The 20,183-nt window shown below is 43.6% G+C and overlaps 2 long non-coding RNA genes across 3 annotated transcripts; one reads left to right on the top strand and one right to left on the bottom strand.

The window, feature by feature from the left end:
* Positions 1 to 5,936: 5,936 nt before the first annotated feature.
* On the bottom strand, positions 5,937 to 19,965 carry LOC309858637. 2 transcript variants are annotated; one of them, XR_014308281.1, is made up of 4 exons: positions 19,880 to 19,965; positions 14,499 to 14,626; positions 12,579 to 12,628; positions 5,937 to 9,110 (listed from the first exon to the last, which is right to left on the bottom strand). It is a non-coding gene; the product is annotated as an uncharacterized lncRNA (long non-coding RNA). The 2 variants fall into 2 exon arrangements; XR_014308282.1 differs by lacking the exon at positions 19,880 to 19,965 and having other exon boundaries at positions 14,499 to 15,017.
* On the top strand, positions 8,984 to 12,583 carry LOC309858638. Its single transcript, XR_014308283.1, has 2 exons — positions 8,984 to 9,209; positions 11,932 to 12,583. It is a non-coding gene; the product is annotated as an uncharacterized lncRNA (long non-coding RNA).
* Positions 19,966 to 20,183: the final 218 nt, after the last annotated feature.

Genomic DNA, 20,183 nt, shown 5'->3' on the forward strand with positions numbered 1-20,183 from the left:
TACATAGATCATATAGTTCAAGAATAATTCAATACATTAAAATGATACATATTGAGCAGCTTCTATGTACAAACTATGTGCTTTCTAAAAATAAGGACTAAAATCCATTATTTGAGCTCCTCTCAAAGACTGTTAAATTCATGTGACAGTTTCAGGTACCCTCATAATGCTCACTGAATTAAAAATAAGGACTAAGTACACTTTTATTATTACTACACAAGAAATCTAGTCCTGACAGGAAGTAAGTGCATAGATTCTGAATTTTAATGATATTAAATCTATTATTGTCCTCATGAAGGCATTACCTCCAAATAAATTATAGTAAGTTTTTTTTCATTAGATCAGGGTCGATAAATGCATAAATTAATTACATTTGAAATATTTACTCAGGGAAAATATTTCTTAATCATACTTACTGAAATTCTTCAAATCCACTACATTTCACTCATATTTATATATGTGTACATATGATTATATATGTAGATTATATTTTTTCCCCTAAAAGGCAAAGATTTGAGAGATATTCTGGGTAATATTCTATAAATCATTTTTGTGGACTGATTCAGAGAAATTATTATTACCATTATAATTATTATTATTTGCACACATTCCTTTTCCGAAGAGGTTCATTTACAAGTTTTCACCAATTGTTATAGTGATTAGCATCTATAGTTATTTCCAGTCTCCCACTAGCAATTATATAAGATATAAACATTTTAACCTTGTCAAATTTGAATCCAAAACTAAAAAAATAAAGTAAAATAAAATAAAATAATTCCAAGACCCAGGTTGTAGTTAAAATTCTCCTGATAGCTTGTTTTCCCAGGGCCAGTGACTATTAAAAGAAACTCTGAGAACACAAGGTATCCGTCAGACAGCTACTTAGTGACAGAACCAAATGAATATTGTTAGGTGAGTGTTTTAATAACGCAGCGTTTTCGAAGCATTTTCCCAAGATTATTTCTAATTGGCCCTGTCATAAAGTAGTCGAAAACTGCCTTAAAACAGTAATCAGTTTGAAACCAGTTGAGCAAGCCTATGACAGGAAGTTGTTAATAATATGCTTCGAAATTTACCTGTGAAATACTGAGCTTGACTACTTCTGTAAGAGAACTAAATGTAAACGGCCTTTGTAATGCAAATCGACCAGTAGCAAAAAGCCACCACCGTGGGAATCCCACAACCTCACCTGAGCTTGCTACAGACCTTGGTGCACCCTTTAGGGAATGAAATCAAACCTGCTTTACATGTAGGTAAGTGTCCTTTAGTGTCCCTAAAGCACAGCCCGTGGGCTATGACGCATACATGTACACCAGGAAGCCTGTGCCCTCGTCCCGGTGCTCGTGCCCACCCAGCAGCAAGATCGCCCGCAACTTCCCAGGACCAGTGACCATCACCTGAAGCGAGGACCAGAGTGGCTCCTCCTGTTTCCGTCCTCCTCGCGCTGCTCCAAGACCCTCTTTTTTCCCCAACCTCACCCGAGGGCCGCAGAGCTGGACCTGCGCCGGACGAGGTGGATTTAGCCCGGTTAGAGTTAAGATGGTATCATTAGCTGCGCACAGCGTGACTTCCCACTAATCCTCTCTGCAACTTACAACAAGTTTAAATGTCCATGCATGATGTTATTAACTGGCTTTAGTAAGTGCTTAAGACCCAGATCTCTTTTTAAAGTAATCTCTGAACAAGTTCTACTGTATCCACCCAACAGGGAGATTAATATTTCCTGCAAATCTGATAGGGGAAAGATGCGCGCTGAGTCCCGAATGGGCCATGGGGCAGAAGTGGAAGTTGATCCAGGGAAAGGCCCAGAGCAGTGTGGTCACCAACCCTGGTCCTGATTCTGAAAACTTTCTTCTCTAAGAGCTTCCCAGGGTGTGGGGTGAAGGCTGTTGGGGGGGAGGGTGAGGAAGAGGAGAGGGGAGGTGCTCTTTCCGTTAGCTTTTCACTAGGTTAAAAAATGGGGGGGGGGGGGAGAGCACGTGATATTGATCATAGCCACGGAAGATTCCTGGACAGAACTTGAGAAACAGTATCAGCAAAAGCAAGCCCCTTAAACACAAGTTGCCTGCTAGCTTGAGGAAGGGGCCCTGCGAAGGAGGTGGCCGCAGCTACATCCCTCGCTCCAACCGACGTCCTGGCGTGACTAAACCCCGACGCCACCCCCGTGCACCAGCCCAACTCAGATTCCTAAGCAACCGCAATCCGGAGCTGACGCAGAAGCAGGACCGAGGTCACCAGTGTGAGGGGCCGATGGGCGAGCAAATGAAAAACAAAACAAAACAAAACAGAGCAGCCCTAGCGGATGCAACTCAGCATGCCAGGCAGAAGAAGGCTGCCGGCCCCCCCTCTACGCTTCTCAAACCTTGGAGGGCGGGCGCGGGAACTTGAGCTCGCGCGAACTTAGGAGGCCTCCTAGCAGCCTACCTGGGCCGCAGCGCGCCCCCCGCGGCTCCGCCGCGCGCCAGTTAGGAGCGCGCGCCAGCCCCGGGAGCGCGCGCGCCGGCGCACCAGCTCCAGCCTCTCTGGCAGCTCTGGCAGCCCGTCTCCCGGGAAACACCAATCAGATGCCCGCTTCGGGAAAGGACTGTGAGCAGCTACAGCTGCAGGAGGACTCTGGCTGTTGGCGGTCACCGGGAGGCGTCGTGCTGCCCGGCGGCAAGCCTGCCGCCTTTGCCGCTGCCACTGCCTAGCCCAGCCAGTTCCGCAGCCAGTCACAGAGCCTGCTGTCTCCTCTGTGCACCGCCCACGCCAAGCACCTTGCAATGCGACTGCTAAGCCGGGCTATTTTTAGATCTCAAGAATGCGTTGTGCGGGAGCTCAGCTAAACCTCAGTCAAACCACCAAACACAGTGATGTGCTTCTCTTTGAACAAATATGGCTCTGAACTCCATATTTCCCTGAATAAAGTCGATTATCTTCACTTTTTAAAGTCCTACCCCCTGTGGTCTGGCAGTTGGCTGTAAAGCGGAAAGCCACATGCTCCCACCTCAAAGATGGTCATCACCTTTCTAAGGAAGTGCACTAACTCTCACGGCCCTGATTGAGGGCAAGCAGACATTCTTTAGGAGAAATCATAACTGTATATTTTCCATTTCCATTCACCATCTTTAGAATTAATTCCACTATAAAGTCGAACGATTCCCAAAAGGGGTGAGGTGGGTTCTCTAAGCAGATGAGAATGAAGGTTTCTGCTGATTTCTGTACTAGTTTAACTTGGGCTAAGAAACCGACGAACACAAAAACAGGATAACAAAGCCATCCATTAAAATCTGGAGACACTGAAGAACTACCTTACATGCCCCATCACTGTAGAACCCGTTTAGCCGTCTCCAAGTACTAACGTTAAAACAATTGGGAGAGTATTATAGATGTCTTTTTCCTCATCAACTTCTAAAGGACATCTTGTCTCTGTTGCCCACCTCCTCCACCCCCAGCATCCATCCAAATGCAGCATCATATATAAGGTGTGTTTTACTTACCCTAACATATTAGGGAAAAGCTAAGTCATAGCAAGACAGAGTGGGAAAGGGGTATGAATATTCTTAAGCCACAAGGGCATTTCCAGAGGTATAAACCCATTGGGGGGGGGGGGGCTAGATATACAGTTATACACTTTTTCATACATTTTCTAGCTACATTAGAAAGTAAAACCTTACAGCTTTATCTCTCCCTCTCTAAAAATTCAAAATTCTTAAAATGCTAAACGCTCTTATACCATTTAAATGTAGTCTACAAATAGGAAGGACATTTAGGAACGTGAAATATATTTATCCTTATCTCTTATTCAAGTGGTTTCTTAATTTTCATCAAAGACTACACAGAATCAAATTATAATTCATATTTTTCCAAATGAGAAAATCATTTTAATTTAAAAACTAAACAGACCACTGGTAGAAATGTATTGTTTAAGAAGACTTAAAGAAAAGCCACTTTGAGAAAATAATTAATTTTGAATGTAAATAGTGCTTTTATCTCATTAGTATGCACTTTAATGGTAACTTCACTAGGGGGCTGATACTGGTGGTTATGTCCACTCACATCCTGCAAGGATATTGCAGGAGTTTTCCTATGTATCTTTTTTACCTCTACCCAGTTTCCACTTTTGTTATTGTTTTGGATTTTTCTGTATGACTTTGTTTTTTTGTTATATCCTTCATAATTCTATTATTGAGTGACTTTTCATTGTTAATTTTCTAGTAGAAAGTAGGACAAGGAAAATTAGTTGGTTATATCTTTATATTTTCTTTCACAGGTGTCACTTTATTGGCCAATTTTTAAGTATTTCATGAAAAGATTCTAGATGTCAAAACCTGCAGTTAATGTTCCTGTTTAGAAATACACAAAATAATACCTTTGACGTTGGCAACTCAGATGTATTATTCAGCAAAACAGCAATTACTCATTGTTTTGCACTTACATTTTAAGAACTATGCGACACTTGGTGACACAATAACAAAATTGCAAAGTCAATTATATTTAAAATAGACATCCCAATAAAACATATACAACCAACTCCTTTTACTCTTTTTGAACTGTTTTGTTTTCTCTTTCTGACTGTTTACAGTTAAATCATAACGTGAATGTTAAATCCAAATATAATAACTGGTTCACACACATCATGAGAAAAGGAAAGTTAGAAAATGGAGAGGAAGGGTAACACAAAGGGAGGTGTATTCCTGAGAGTACCAGAATCCAACTAGGGAGTTGCCAGAATGTTGCATATTTTTGGAAATGTACATCTATGATGTTCTTTTGCAATGTCAATCATAGTGGCAAACTCTGAAAGAGCAGTGTCTGCCAAAATTTCAAGCAAAATTTAGGTTGGATGCATACTAATAATTCTAAGAAGAGCTAAAGCAATAAAACCCAAGTAGAGTCAAGATCTTTATATTTAAGAAGGGAGGGCTTCAGGTGGGTGTAGTTGTTTGTTTTATTCTATTTTAAATTGCACAAGAAGCATTTTTGAAACTTGAACTTCCCAGTAATGAATTCTGCTTCTCAACCCAGCCTGCAGCCTGAACTGAAGTTCCCATCAGAAAATTAAAATGTTTGTCTGGATAAAATAACTTCTAAATGAACTCTCTATTTCTTTTCGTTTCTTTTTGTATTTTCTGCAATGTAGCCCCTCGCAATGATATTAGTTCTAGTGTGGGAAAATATTATAATTGAGATCTGGTAAGTTATTTGCAGACTTCAAGTTTTTCTTTACACTGTGCTGACATTTAGTACAGCCCTGGTGAGGAAAACAATACTACCATTCATAGCTCTAGACGTAGATTTCAATCGACTTAAGCGGGCACAATGAAACTTGGTCATTCACTGGTTACCCATATTGTGTTCTCAAATTTTCTCTCAGCAAAAGTATAATGACTCAGTATTGTATGGTTGCATAGACAAGGGCTCGGAACAAGAGACACTAGTTTTGTCTGACGGTGTGAGAAAGTCGTGAAGGGATCTTTTCTTCCAGATGGTGTTAAATTCAGCTGCCTTTTTAACATTGGCCTTGCACAGCAATCTGCTGCTCCCCTTTCACAAAGACTGCGCTTGGTTCCCACTAGTTAACATGCATACTCACGCAACCTGCAACTTCACTCCAACTGTTTTACAATGCAGTGGTATGCTAAATAAACTTGATCCGGTTTCTGCCAATGTTAAAACTAGCTTTCAAAGAACTACTTAACTGATATTTACACTTCTTTTGACTTATATGTACATGCCTTTGGAATATTTCAGATTTCAAAGAAATATCACCTTATTATAAGGTCATTGTAGAGATTACCTTGGACACCCTTCAGACCCATGCTCAGATACAATACCTCTCTTCAACACACACAAATAAAACAAAATGTCAGAAGTTTGATGTGCAATAGAAAAAAGAAAAATTGGGACATGTTGCAGCAGGAATAGTGGAACAGCAAAAAATAAAATGAAAATAATAACATTGAAATGTATTTTTATTGATCGATAAGTCATGTAACATTAGTATGGTACAAAGCAAGTTTGATATGACAATGGCAAACACATAATTATAATATTGTTTATTTTCCTTAGATGCTATATTTAACATATTTACATAAAAGACCAAGATGTAAGCAAAAGCTTCAGTAATTTGACTCCATTGAGTGCTTTCAGTAAACAATAGGTTTCCCTAGCAAACATCTTATTGCCTTAATTGAACCTCCTTGAGAAAGAAAACCACACACTTTGTAATGTAAATGTTAATTGTAGTAGACAATGGTCCTAGGTAAATAGCACCCCTGGACATGAAGTAAATGAAAGGAATACAGGCACTTAACAATGAAAGGTTGTTTGCACAAACAGTGCTTCAAATGTAAATAAACAAGGGTCTTCTCAACGGTCACTACAGTAGTAAAACTTTGGCACGTGTTCAGCAGCCATAATGAGAATTTACGTTAATAAAGTCTCTCAGAGTTTCTAACTGAAACTAACAGTGGGTTTACAGGGTTCTCCAGTCAAGAATCTTATAAGGTGCTGAAGCTACAAAGGAAAATGTAATGCTTTTGAAGAAAAATTCTGTATTTGGAATTTGAGATTGTCAGTAATCCAGGCCACATGGAAGAGAACAGGCCCTTTTAGGCATTTTCTTACTGCGATGTTTGTATTTACGTTTAATGCCTATACAAATGTTTGCTTTGACATGTGGGAAAATGTAAGAACTTTTATGAAAAGATTGCAGTGGGGACCTCCAAAGCCCCAAAGTTCCTGCTAAGTATAGTCATTTTTAGATTCAATAAAAATGGCTGTATAGAATGCATCCCACTGGGACCATACCAAAACAACCTTTTATCATATTACTACTGTAATTAGCTTTCTGTAGGCTGATGATTTTATAGTTTTACTTCTAGTGGGTGTCTACTAGCATAATTGGGCCAAGATCTTAGATATATCATGTTACAGGGTAAACAGCCTGATGAAGTGATGATAATGTCCATTATAGAGTATGTGTCGTCTAGATATAATCCACCCAAAACAAAAGCCAAAAGGTGGTCACAAGGCCAAAAGTACAGACTGAGAATCTGACGTGGAGAGCAGGCAGAAATGGGACTTTTGGTGAGCTGCTTTCCACTAGCTTTTCTTAAATACTGAAAATCTTAACCAAAGAAGAAAGCTGAACTTAAGCATGGCCAAATTAAACAGCGGTTATAAAATTAACAGAAACAGACAGTATGCAGCAGCTACAGACCAGTTGGTGCTACCATTTGGGAGGCTGCAGATGGCTGTGGGTGGGAAATGCCTCTACTTTCTTAGGCGATGGAGATGAGTATGGTGTGTGCACTTGATGTTTTTTTCATACCCCCACCCCCCAACAGGGCTGTCTGTCATAGGCTGCCGGCCCGCTTTACCACTTGCCCCCGAGCGTGGGAATCGGAGCGTCCTGCCGTTCACATCTCCTGCATTCCGTTTATCGGAATCAATTAGGCAAGACAGACCCTCAGATTCCCCACCCCCTTTCCATTTTTGTCAGGTCTATATACGTCCTAATTATTTCAGTTTGGGATGCCAGAGCTGTTTCCTGGATAGACCTGATCATCCTTAAACAAAAAGAGAGGAGGCGCACACGTGGGTTGTGGCGTAAATGTCACTTTCATTTCCAATGCTAGGCGCAGAGTAAGACAGAACATTTTTTTAACACTTTGACAAGAGGGGAGGCGATCTCGTCTCCATCATGTCTTTCTGCTTCAGTAGCTTCCTCAAGGAAACCCTCTTGGAACAGAGAAGCATCTGTCCTTGTATTTTGAATAGAAGAATAAAAATCAGCCTTTGCTTTTTTTTTTTTTTTTTTTTTTGCATTTTCTCTGCTAGCTGTATGTCTTCAGAGATACAAATTATTAACCTTCCATTATAAACTTTTCTGAAAGTCTAGTTTAATATAATTTGATATACAACCCCAATACATACAATCCTCAAGCATAATCTTCAAATTTTTCAGGGGTGGGGAACCTCAGAAGGAAATAGCCTACGTCTATGTATTATGAAATCATTTTTAAACTAGATACCAGACATCTCTACAACAGCTTTCTAAGGAGGAAAAAAAAAAAAAAAAACATAAAACAACCACCCTCATATAAACTTTTGTCTTAAAGTAGGACAAACTACACATGCATCTTTACTTATTAGCACCATACAAATCTCCTTTGCATTTTTAACAACCCCTCTCAAAGTATCTGGCACCTTCATATTGTGGTATCTGTGTGTCACTTAATTTCCTCTAATCCCACCTTTAGTCATAAGGAAAAAGAACAAAAGCAAAAACAAAAACAAAGTTAGATTCAATAAGTATTCCTGACCTTTCTGGTTTTTACTGTCTCTTGGCTGTAGTCTTTCATTCTCACATGCTCCCCGGCGATCTTGAAGGAGTTTTTACTTTCGGTTATCTAGCTTTATGAAGACCAATACACTCATACAGCTAGATAACCAAAGATAACAACTCGCTTCCCTCACACGCCTCTGTCTTCCTCTGGCCAGACTCCAGATCCCGATCTCTCTGGCAGCACCGAAGAGTAGTCCTCCAGGACACTTGTACATAAGATTCCTTCTTGCATGTAAATATGACCTGGTTTCTGTTTGTGTGTGCAGCTAAAACATCCAAACGAGATCTGTTGCTTTCAAAGTTTATTCCGAACTTTTTTTTTTTCCTTTCAGCAAGTAATCTCCGGCAGCGTTAGCCAACAATTCATCTATTAATATCAGAAAATAAAACCAGCTATTAAGGTGCAGCAAGCGGTTACGAGTGAGCAGCAGCATCCGTCCCTCCACAGGCCTCTATTTGCATTGTAAATTGCTTCATTCTCACGCAAGACTCTTTAGCCTCCCTCTATAGAGATGTACAAAGCCAACGGCAATTTCCAGCGCAGGTTAAGGAGGAAGGAAAAAAAAAACATCCCATCCTATAGAAGAGGTGACAGCTGATTCAAGGATCTGCTCCTGATCCTTTTGGGTTAGGCACCGTGAGCTTTTTACCAAGCGGTGGCAGCTTGATTGCACATATCTCGTGCGTGTGTGTTTTAGGGGGAAGATCCTCGATTTCACAGGGCTTCTAGGCTGGGGAGGAGAAGATGCCGTCTTGCTGGTGTGCTGCTGCCCCCGGTCTGAAAGAAGGAGAAAAGGGCCATCATTGGAGGGACTTTCACTGCCAAAATGTGGACCAGCCCGGCAAGGTCAAAGGTTCGAGACCGCGGGAGACCAAGGTAATGATGATGTCATGAGAAATCTCAAGTACACGGTTATTGATATGCATCAGTGATCAGCCAACTGCCCCACGCCTCCTGCCCGAGCAGCGGCTGCGGCGGCAGCGGCGGCGGCAGCCTTGCAACAAGCCCTATTTTCTCAATCAACATCTCTTCCGCTAGCACTACCGACCGCTCCAGGAAAAGCAACCCGCGGCCTTTTACCTCCTCGGTGCTAGTGTAGATCGCTCTAATATCCAAAGACTGGAAGAAATCTCTCTCTAAGGACAGATAAAAGCATTTCAGATCTGGGGAACGTCTTTGCCTGCATTTCTCTTCTGGCAGATTGCATGGGCAGACAGATGGAGGGCACTTTGCTATTGCTTAAAGCAGGGCCTTGCTTTCTGGGGCCGGGAATCAGATCTGTATTACGCAGTGAGTCGATGTGTGATTACATTGACAATTTGCTCTGGTGGTGTGTTTTTAATGGCTTCACGGCTCAGGCATGTTTTGTATCTATGTGCCATGGCGATAGGGCAGCGTATTTGGTTTGCTCTGTAAGTTCAAACGGAATGCTCTAAGCAGGCCGACTTCATCCTGATTTTTTAAAAAATGACTCTGCATGGGGTGTGTGCCTTCGAAGGTAGCACAGGTAAACACTGCAGCATTAGTTTCTACTGTTGTACGCAACTCTACTGTAATAAAAACGCTGAGCCTTTGATTATCATTTCAAAAATCAGTTTTCATAAAGAAGGACAAAACGTACTAGTATCCTTACCTCATGAAAACGACCAAACACCTGAGTGTTAAGAGCATAACTTTACCCCACCTTTCCCTTCTCCACCCCCACCTTTCTTCTATCTAGAGGGGGATATTATTTTATTAATTAGCCTTGTTCCTTTTCTTAGGACTTTTCAAAGTGTAAATATGTCACTTTGAAGAGCTCTTTTCTTCTCCTTTATTAATGGGTGATCTATGTCTAATGCATCTATGATACGTAAAGTTCTAATCCCCAGCTGCCCCTCCACAGAATAGCTAAGGTGCAGTCCACGTAAGCTGCATATTCACCATGGGTGAACTTTATGGATTGTTTCCCAAAATTGGGAGTCATGTTTGGTGCTGTTGCTATTCTTTAAAATATATGCTACACGTGAATGGCATAAATCTTCATATTCATTTCACACATCACTAGTTTATCACAATACTCTCATTTCTTTAGGTGGACTATTTTGCCCAATGACTAAAACACCTTCAGAATTAATATATTCTCTTTCATTAATTCAGTAATTTATTCTTATAATACATGAGTGTGAATACGCTTACCAAGTTACGTACAGAACACATATATGTAAATCTTATAAAAAAGACTGACAAGAGAACCAAAATTGCTAAGAAAAGCCCCCAATCTACAGTTCATACGATAATATCACACCAATTAAAGATACAATTTAGAAACACAGATGCCAACTTTCCCTTAGATTTTTTATTCACTTTTTTGGGTGAGCATTTGTGTTCTGATTATTTAAAAAAGACTCATCTACTTTTCTTATCAAATCTTGATAAAAGAAGTATGATCAGAAATGGCTGCATTGGGTTACATATAAAATGTACGTGCACACTACAAACTAATTCAAAGAAACACACTCCCATGGAGTTACTGTTCCTTCTTGAACTACGAGGTCACAACATAAACTAATGGACAGAACTGAACACATGACTGAGGCACATGCTACTTAGACATTATGTAAAACCGTAATGAGCTTTGCTGCATTGGAAGATTCAGAGTATTTTGGCCTTGCTTTCCAAGACCTAGAAGCAGAATCATTAGTGATTTGGCATGTACTACATAAAGCAAGCATATGATCACGTGAATTCAATTCTTTAAGTCAAAACCCTAAGAAATGCCAGATATTTTTAGAATATTTTTTTGCTTTATATACATCTGGGTGGGGGTTGGTGAAAGTGGAGAGATGTGATACATGTATGTCTGTGTATGTGTGTCACGCCATATTTGTGTGAATTCGCAAATTAATGTGGCTATAGTCCCACATTTAACAATTAAATGCATTTTTAGAACCCAAGTGACTATCATGAAAGCCAAGACACTGAACATTTGAAGTGCTTCTACAATTAGAAGCTACAGAAAATACTGTCATAGAATAGTATCTTCTAAAGCAATGCCACATCATGTCACCTGACTCCAGGACTGGCCCTCATACATGTCACATATACCGTAGATTCATTGTGAGAGCCCCCAAAAGTGAAAATAGCCAACATAAAGATTATGGGCAGTCTGTTCACTAGCCATAGAGCCAATTAAACACTTTACCCCTCCAACCCTTTTCAAGGTATGGAGAAATAAAAGATACACAGCAAGACTTAACACTGAACACCTGATTATTTTGAATATTGCCAAGGTCCATGGCATGGTTTATCATATACATTTCAAGGACTTTATTATATAATCACTTAGGATGTGAGCCAGTTGAAACAATTGGGCTGATTCCTAGCAATGCCTGCCATACATTGTTATGAGCAACTATTAACACCTACATGTTTTTATTTCAGATATTTTTGTTTTTCAGAAAGCCATTTCTGAGATACAGAATACCCTTTCTGAAATCTGCATATTGAAGGATATACTGAATTCAAATGGCTTGCTTGCTCATTCTCTAATAAATTCCCATTAATGGCTCATAGATTAGGACGTGATTGTCATGCTTGTTTTCTAATCTTTTTATAGGTCTCCAGATGGCTGAAACATGAATTGAAACATCCTGGTTTTCTTGGGAATAAACAATCTCTGCTTAAGTTAGAAGTGAAAAGTTATGATTTTCCACATATTTGGATCAGAATTATGCTATTCCATAAATGCAAATAATCAGGTTTGCCACTCATATATATTTAGAACACCTCTCTGAGTCCTATTCAGACTACTGCAGAGTGTATAAAGAATTGGCCCATCACTAAATCCCTTTTTAATACTGAATTTGTAGATTCTTATGTAAGTAAACCACAGTTCACTAATACAGTCAAGACTACCATTTTCTACATAAAAGCCATTTAATTTACAGCAGTCTGTATAGTTCAGGCAAGGTACTTGACTGGCTTACTTTCTAATAAAAGTGTCCTGGTATGTCTTCTGTATCCTGAAATTCATTTTTATAGGCATTTACAGGTTATGTTTGCATTATTGTTGATATGTAGTATACAAAGGCTACACACAGGAAAAAAACCTGCACATATGGAAACTTAGATTTTTCTGGAATCGTATCTGTTGGATGAACTGGGACAGATGCAATACATAGGAGGCCTACCATCCAGCAAATGATATTCTATTTTGGCTTTGTATATCATTTTGATTTTACCAAATATAAAATTTTAAATTACCTTTGGTTGGTTGTATTGTCTATTCATTTTATGCTTCTTTGTAGTCTCATCTGAAAAATAGTCAAGAAAACAAATGATCACAGTTTTAATATATACATATATCTATATAATCATGTTTAGATTTGGCTTCATTTTAAAGTATTGCAATTACCATGATCCTTTAAAATGCCAAGAGATTACAGAAAGCCCCAGTACAATGTATGCTGAGCTTCAGCACCCACAGGGTTAAATATGCTAATTTGCATTTAAATGGAGACATGCATGATAATAGGAATGCAAAATATGCAGAATCTGGAGGGGTTTGGGAAATTAATTTTTTCTTTCTTCTTTTCTTTTATTTTTAGCTTGGAAGGAAGAGGGACCCTTAAAAAACATTAGGGATTTGAACACTGTAACCTGCCATACAAAAGACGAGGGAGAGTTCTTCCATGTAAGAATTTCAAGACTGGAACAAAGTCATATTTTCTAAATGTTTAAGGAACTGGATTTCTAGGCCTTTCAAACAATGGGAATCCCTAGATAAATATCTAATCCATTAGAAAGATGCAAATAGTTTACTGTAAGGCCACAGCAGGGTGAGATGTGCATTCATATCTATGGCTCCTGATTGGCTATTTCCTTCAGTAAATCAATGAATAATGTAAAACCTGATTGCTGTAAAGTGGTGGATTTTTTAATTCCCTTCCCCCATTCCTCCATGACTCGATATTCAAGAAGTCTTACTCTCTTAAAAATAGGTTGCTTTTCTTTTATGATTTTTTAAATGCTTATTGTTATTTTGGAGTAGTGGGGTGGGGCTACTGGTTTTGCAAAATGAAAGTACTGTGCTGGTTCAATTATGCTGACTATGGGGAGCTCCGTTTCCGAGACAGCGCCCTAATTACTGGTGGCAAGGTGGAGAAGGAGGGTGCTGGGAAGAGCTGGGCACCAGGAGAGGGAGGAAACTGGATCCGACCCTGCCATTCTGGGCCCAACGCAGCCACAGCCCCCAAAAAAGCCCCGGGCCATGGCCGTGACTTGACAGGGCCTCCGGTCTAACTTCTGATCAATACCATTGCTGCCCTGACCCCTCAAGACAGTCCCCCATTCAAGCAGCGCCGGTACATTTGCAAGAGAAAACGCGGCAGACACTAATGCAAATACAGCGCGTGGGTTCCCACCTCCCGGTGTTCCCTTAGACAATTCCAGGCCTCGGAAGGAAGATCTTGCCTCCCTCAGCGGGGTCTGGGCTCCAAGCAAACTGCAGAGACCGGCTCCCCTCAGATACCAGAAGCATCTGAAGCTGAAATGTTCCAAGTCCCAATAACTAACCGCGATGGCTGTATCTTGATGAATCTGAACTTGGGATAACCCTGTAAAGCGGCCTCTCGCCTCCTAGAATCCAAAAGGCTAGAGAAAAGGGAAGTGGAAATCCACTACATCTAGTTAGCTAGTGTACGTTAAGTTTCCACCAGAACCCAGTCAGATCGTCACTTCATTGCCAGATGATTGCAACTTTGAGGTGGTTAAAAGAATCATTCAAAATGCAAATCTTGAATCCAGGAACGCAAAATACAATTGTATTTAGCCTCTCGTTTATAAGAAAAAAGTGCCGCGAAACAACAACACAAAACTACATACAAAATTCCCCTTTTCCACGCTAAATTTTCCTGGCATCTCTCTGCAACTGGGGGTCAAACCGCTGGATAATTAACAGTTCTGGCTCAGACGACTCCAGAGATCAACAGGTTTAGCATCCGAGACTCACAATCAATTAGCTGTAGCAAAGCCCCGGACTGGCCCTCGGAGCGGCCCGCAACGGGGTTCTGCGGTCACCGGCTCGGGGACGAGGTGAGGAGCGCCGGCGCGGGGTTTGCAGCGGTCACTGCTGGCCCGGTGCCGCCGACCGAGTTGCCGCCTGCGGGCCGCCACGATACTCACTTGCTCTCCTCCTGCGCCAGGCGGTGTTGCCCCCCAAATCCAGCTGGGCAGGAATCGAGGCGCCGGCCAGAAGACAAGATCCAGAGTCACAGAGCGGCCGCAGTACACAAACAGGCTCCTTTCGGCGTCTCAAAAAAAGAAAAAAAAAAAAATTCAGATCATTCCTCTCCACAGCACATTTAAAACTGCCGCTCAATTCCACACGGTGATTCTTGCTTGATTGCGTCTAAAATAGTTTAAACGGATCTTCCCTTCTGGGGAGAGAGAGAGAAGGGCGCAAAACACGAAAGAGGAAAAAAGCCAACTTTTCCCCCCCACGCCAGGCACTTGCTCCCTGAGCCTCGGAGTGGAGAGTGAAGTGGTGTGTGCGAGGCTTGGCAAGTTTTTGGGGGGGCTGTCCAAGGTCTAGTCCAGCCCCCTCTGCCGAGGAGGACGTGCTCTGAAACTCAACCAATTTCCCCACTGCTTTTGTTACTGATGAACTGAAGCCCTATTGTTCATCCATTGCCACGGTCTTTTTCAGTCCCCACACTACGTTCTGCGTTGCCAGAGATAATGAATTTGCACCCAAACCTCTCATAGTCCCCTCCTGACAGACGGAACAAATTAGAAATGTCTCGTCTGAAGGAAGGCAATGGCTACATTTTCCTATTGTAGGATGTAAAGAACACATTTCTTTGGAAACTTCTCTTGCCTTTTCTACCTTTTATTTTCTCTTCCCTCTTTTTCTCTTTTCCTTCAGTTTTTTTCTCTTGATTTCTTTAGACTCTCTCTCTCCTGTTCTTCTTTTTCTTCTTCTTTTTTTTTTTTTTTAAGAGATTAGGCCCGTCTTGTTTTTCCAATGCACCATTTTATGTAACTTGTGGATCTTTTCTACCTTCCTCCTCTCCTCTCATTTTTTCCTTTAAGAACTCCCTTTGCAATTTTATTTACAAACTTGGAGAATGACCTTTTGACTTGCAGACTTTTTTTTAAAAAAGAAAGGTCTTTTGGTTCAAGTCCCCTTCCTTACTCCTCCTCCTCTTTTTGTTGTGGTCGTCAAATGTGTTTGGCTAAAGACAAGCAATACGTTATAAGGATTTTTATTCTTTAAACTCCAGAGCTATTCAAAACGTACCAGGGACGCCCTATAGGGTTTTTTATTTGAGGGGGTAAGAAAAAGCGTGTGAGTGTGTGTGTGTGTGCGTGTGTTCCAGGCAAAGAGGCAGAGAGATGTGGGAGGGTGGGGGTGGGAGTGTGCAGGGAGAGAAGGGTGGGGGCCTTGAGGGACAGTGGGCTTCCTGGAACACGAGCCGGGAGGCTGTCAGGGGTGTAGGCGCGAGAGGGAGGGTGCAAGAATCCGTCTCGCCGAGGGCGGCTTGCACCCCTGGGCCTGCTCGCGCTCCCAGCCGGCCGCAACCTGGGCGCGGGTGTCTGCGCGCGCGGGCGCTTGTTCCGAGCCTGCGCGCGTGCGACCGGGGGCGGAACGGGGGCTATAAAAATTCAGGCGAGTGGCCCGTATGTAAATGCGGCCCGGGGGGAGCGGGGAGGTGGTAATGAGAGCCGCGGGCGCTCAGTCCCGCCGGCGGCCCCCAGCTTTCCCGCCAAGTGCAGCGGGAGGACAGACAGCCATGCGTGTCCTTGGCGGGAGGGCCCCCGCCCGCGCGCGCGCCCGCCCCCCGCGCACACGCATACACTCCCCTCGCAGGCGTGGGGCCCGGTGGCCACGAGCATGTCAGGAAAACAAAGCTAGGGTTGCGAGGTGGAACGAAGAAACCGCAGCCTTGGCGGCTAAGGGCAGGACTGGGAAGCCAACACCGCGGCCTCCGGCGCCCCTTCCTTGGCAACCCGCGGCTCGGCCCTCCGCCCCGGACTCCGCATGGCCCCGGCCCAGAAGAGGCCGAGGATCATTTCTTAGCTACCTAGGAGTGGGTGGCGAGCAGAAGCGGGGGCGGCTGTGCATTGGGAGGTGCCAGCGGCTCCCGCCCGGTGCGCAGGCACGCACACGCCGGCGCGCGGGGCTGGGTGGGGGGCGGGGGTGGGGAATAGTCTGAAGGCCTCCCTGCCGCGTAGCCGAGAGTCGCTACCTCCTCGCTGAGGCTGCTGAGCTCCGAGGTAAAAACACACCAGGCTGAATCCGCCAGGCAGCGCCCTGGGCTGCGACCAAGGAATGGCTCACAACTCAAAAGACCTCCTCCCACACGGTGTAAGAGGAAGGGCCTGGCTATTCAGAGAGAGCCTTCTCTGATAGACATACCCCGCCTTCCCAAATGGGTGAAACTCGAACTCCGGCCCAGGAGCTCTGGCCTAGATGGCCCTGAAGATAAGTCCCAGAGGTGGCCTTGGAGAAACACCGATCTCGCTCTCATCTCGCTCGCAGCATCTCCATCTCACACAGACACACACACACACACACACACACACACACATGCACGAGACACCTCTCGCATTATAACACGGGTTAATAGCATGGCAGTTAATGAAGCCGACGGGCTTAATGAGTGCACAGGTAAACAGGTACCAAAACCGAGAAGCTCCCACCAGTCGGCTGGGCGATTTACCGCTCCCTACTGGAAACACGTGTAGCTTATCGTGTTTTAGGAATGATTTGCTGTTGTCTGCGGTCTCCCCCTCTTCTTGTAGAGAGAAGCCAAACAAACAAACAAACAATCATGTTCCATTGTCAGAGTCGTCTCTCTGATAGCTACCCGAGCACTGGTCTAAAACATTTGGGGATCTGATTTGGTTTGGTCTCTGTTGATTTTGGTTTGTTGTTTTTGAGTGTTTTGTTTTTCTGGGGGAAGCAAAAGAACATGTATTTGGTGGCGCCGGAGGCGCAGGCCAAGAGCTGGTGTGTACGGCCTGAAGGCTGGCGAGGCTGAAAGCCAGGCGGTGGCGAAAGAAGACAGCGGCTTGTCCTCCCCCGGGTCGGTATACGGGGCCCCCTGGCCTCTTCGGCCTGGTTTTGGCCGTTGCCGCTGCCGCCGCCCGCGCTAGCGGGCTCCGCCGGCTGCCGCTCCGTGTTTTCCCCCATCCCGGCTTCACGTTCAAGGTTTAGCTGCGAGGTCACGTCCATTGACGTCAGCTCCCTGTCTCCCTCTACGTCCGGCTACATTTACATACATCAAGGAAATTAGGGCATTAAAAAAATATGCAAATCCTGCGCGGAGAGGAGCCGGTGCATTCCTGGCGCGATCGCCTTTTATTGAAGCTTTTAATTAAAGGGGCCAGTTGGCGAGCCCCTGAAACAACCGCCAAAACCCCCAAAAGAGAAAAATAAACGCTGTAGCCTTCGGGAACGGTTGTTTCGGCTCCTGTTCTGTGGGCGGCTGAGGACCGCCGGCTGCCCGGCTCGGAGAAGAACAGGTTAGAGGAGGCAGCTCCAGCCCATGCATAATCAGGGCTCCGCGGCGCCTCCATTCTTTCCTCCTCCTCCTCCTCCTCCTCCTCCTCCTCCTTTCCTCCTCCTCCACCTCTCCTCCTCCTCCTCCTCCTCCTGCTCCCGCTCCTGTTGGTTCCAGCGTGTATTATTTTTAATACTGATGCATATGTAAAGATATATTTGCATTTTTTTAATTCGCGAAAAGTTCAGGTTGTATCGTTTTATTGATTTCCTTCTTCCTTTTTTTGCTATCTTGTTATGTCTGTCTCTCTTGTCCCTTTCTGTCTGTATTTTTTGGCAAGTGTCTGCTGCTGTCTCTTGCTAGATAATATGCACAGTTGCTTCCCTGCTTCTGTGTATTTAAGGCTCCAAATATGCACATCTGTCATGTATGTAATGCCAGCTGTATAACCTCTTGGTTTGATTATAAAAGAAAAGACACTTTTTTTCCCCCCTGACATACCCCCTTGGTTAGCTGTAATGTCCATCGCTCAAGGCTCAAAGTTTGATTATCTAATTAACTTCATATTAGCAAAAACTCAGTTCGGGCCAGCGCATTTGAGATAATGTATGTATAAAGGGAAGTGACTGCAAAGATATCTAAAGAATTTTTGTGCTGATTAACTGAGAGTTGCGGCATTTGCTACCTATTGCCTTATAGCATTTCTTATCGCAAAAAAAAAAAATCTATTTTAAAATGTGTAGACACAGCAACGGACAGCCTTCTGCAAGGAAGACATTTTCAACCATGTTCTATGTTGTACCTTAACTGCTGCACTCAAAATTTACTGAGTTTCATTTTTACCTTATGTGACTGGAAACAGGCACATTATCTCGATTGAAAAGCATCCTTAATTCCTGTCTTTGAAATGAAAACAAATAAACAAAACAATTGACTATATTAAGCCAGTTGATTTACCCTAAACTGTATAGGCCTTGAGTTAGATATCAAGCTATGGTAATCTTGTTTATAGGGTCAGATTTCCCTTTGGCAATACATCTATTCAACACAATGGCTTTTGGAAAATATATATGTATGAAGTCCACTTTTAAAATTCCCCAAAGCTATCATTTTTAAAAGACTGATTCCATAATTGCATAGCCACAAAGAACAGCAAGTATGCACACATGCAGCTTATTCAATTAAACAAGTCCAAGTACATGCACAGGTAATTAGTTTTCTTATGAATGACTTACCTGCACAGATACTCAGGGCAAGATTCACCCCTCCCCAATGCCTTTCATGTATAAATACTCACATGTATTTTCTCCCATTTTAAACCTACAGCTGTATGCCATCTTTCATGCTGGACTATCCAGCATCCATTTTTAGCACCCTTAATTCTTATGGCATTTCCAGCCCTACCTCTGGCTGTAGTTTTCCCAAGCCTACACCAAAGTGCTCATATGATATGTCACCCAATAAAAAGTGGTCAGATGGCTACACGTAAAACATTAAAAAACGGAAACACACTCATCCTTTACGTTTGCCCTTACCTTGCCATACATAGCAAGATTACCTTTCCTAAAGTACATTTTCAGCACATTTTATGAGTAGTTGCAGGATTTCACAACTGGCTGCAGAATTGCCGGTTTCTGGGGGGCACCTGGCTGAGCGAAACAATTCGGCAGGTTAAATGTCTCTTCGAGTTTGGCTGCAATTCAATCGTGCGTGGCGGTTTGTTCCTGCCTAGACTCTGGAACATACCTGCCTGCCTTTATGCGGGGATCAGGACAAACACTCCCGCCACCATTCAGGGCGTAGAGTGGCGGTGCATATATTTAGATGGTACTAGCAAGGAATGTGTGCATGTACGGATGTCTGTGCATGCATGTGTGTACAGACGTGTGTGTGCGCGCGCGCGCGCGCTGTGTGACAAGGGACACAGAGAGGTACACCTCTTATCTCTGATCTCTCAGTAATCTCCTTTTCTGTTTCTAATCTCCCTTATTGGCTCATGGTAGTAACCTGAAGCATCTCAACCATCACCGTCACTGCCGTGTGCGCGCTGTGGCTTACCCCGGGGGCCGGTGGCTCGGTGGCTCGCTGGTTCAGTGGGTGTTGTGGCGGAGGGTGGGTAGCGCCGCTGCCGCTGCCGCCGCGGGTCCGGGTGCTCTGTCCCAGCCCGGCAGCCGAGCGCGCGGTGCCGGAGCCCCCTCCCACCCCGCCCTCACCCCCATCCTCCCCTCCTCTACCCTCTGCGCCTCCCCCACTCCGCCCCGCATTACCATATGGAGGCCGAGTCCCTGCGAATCACAGCAGCAGCGGGCGGCATTTGAATAAGCCCCGCAACCCTGGGCAGACCCCAACTCCTCAACAAGAT

The sequence above is a fragment of the Mustela nivalis genome (assembly GCF_964662115.1).
Source record: "Mustela nivalis genome assembly, contig: HAP1_SCAFFOLD_3011, whole genome shotgun sequence".
Classification (NCBI taxonomy): Eukaryota; Metazoa; Chordata; class Mammalia; order Carnivora; family Mustelidae; genus Mustela; species Mustela nivalis.